A 1434-nucleotide genomic window follows, 5' to 3' on the forward strand; every position below is an offset into this window, starting at 1 on the left:
GATTTAGTATAACAAACATTAGAGTAGACTCTAGTATTGAGTGTTTTTATTTGGCTTGTAAACTTTGGTTTAAGAGTTTTAATAAAATATTTAGTTCCTTCAGGTACGTGAAAGCGGGGAAGGTACAACCTGTATCTGTTTTTTAAATATTTGATAAAGAGATATGTAAAGGGAGATTTTATAAATCTCAGTGTATATAAAAAGAAAATAATTTTATTTTGTGGTTTTTATCATAGCCTGTTCTTTATGATGCTGCTGAATGAATATGTAATTCAAGTAGGTTTGGGAAAGTAAAAAAGTAAGGAATTAACACTGTGGATTTAGAAAGGAATAGAAATAATCAGTCAACAAGCGTTTAATGAATATTTTACTACAGTCTAAAGGAAAAACAGTCTTTGATGGAAATCAACATTATGTTATTAAATTTTCTTAATAGGGAGATAGAGCAATGCCTATTCCTTAAAGTTTCTGTATTGAATTTCTACATTAAAGTCTAAACATTATGGAGAAAACCAAATGAATTCTATGTTGTATAGACAAACACACACAGACACACATATACAAATACTTAGTGATTTCTACTTTCTATGGCCTAATGGCTTCCACTGACTTTGATTTCTACTTGCTGTCATTTTATATGTAGCTTGATTTTATCCTTTTCCTTACCATACTACCCCTACCCTAAGAACTTTTCAGTTCTCTGAGTTCAAATTGCCAAGAGAGAGATTCTCACCCCCCCCCTTTTTTTTTTTAAGACGGGGTCTTGCTCTATATCCCAAGCTAGAGTGCAGTGGCGCCATCATAGCTCACTGCAACTTTAAACTCCTGGGTTCCAGCAATCCTCCTGCCTCAGCCCCCCAAGTAGCTGGGACAACAGGCACGTACCACCACACCCAGCTAATTTTTCTGTTTTTGTAGAGATAGGGTCTTGTTCTTTCTCAGGCTGGTCTTGAACCCCTGGCCTCAAGCAATCCTCCTGCCTCAGCCTCCCAAGTGCTAGGATTACAGGTATGAGCCACCACGCCTGGCTGATGTTTTTCTCTTAAGTTTTTCAGCATAGCTGTTCAGCATATCTTTCCAAATAGACCATTAGGCTATTGGCAAGCCTATGTATAGACTGGACTTGAGTCAGAATCTAGCCAGATGTGAACAAGTAGCAGGCTTAGGGATCTATGTGGTAGAAACCCCTTTGAACAAGGCCGTTCTGAAGCCTCTCCAATATAATATATGTAATATTTTAAACATATTCTTGATAAATTCCTGATATGATTTTTATATAAATTTATCGGAAGGGTGGTAATTTCATGTCTCTAAAATTAGCTTAGGAGAGCTGCTACTCTTCAGTTGAAAAAGTAAATTGGCTGAAAAGCAAGAGATTTTTAGAAAGAGTTTACTTTTTCCAGAGACTGGCATGTTGCTTTTACATTGGCAGTG

At 36.4% G+C, this 1434-nt stretch overlaps 1 protein-coding gene across 1 annotated transcript in view; it reads left to right on the forward strand.

Moving 5' to 3' along the window:
* Positions 1-1434, forward strand: part of RAP1GDS1 (RAP1, GTP-GDP dissociation stimulator 1) — a 214048-nt gene that overhangs the window by 100893 nt on the left and 111721 nt on the right. The window lies entirely within an intron of this gene.

This window comes from Propithecus coquereli, unplaced genomic scaffold (assembly GCF_000956105.1).
Source record: "Propithecus coquereli isolate 6110/MARCELLA unplaced genomic scaffold, Pcoq_1.0 Scaffold161, whole genome shotgun sequence".
NCBI lineage: Eukaryota > Metazoa > Chordata > Mammalia > Primates > Indriidae > Propithecus > Propithecus coquereli.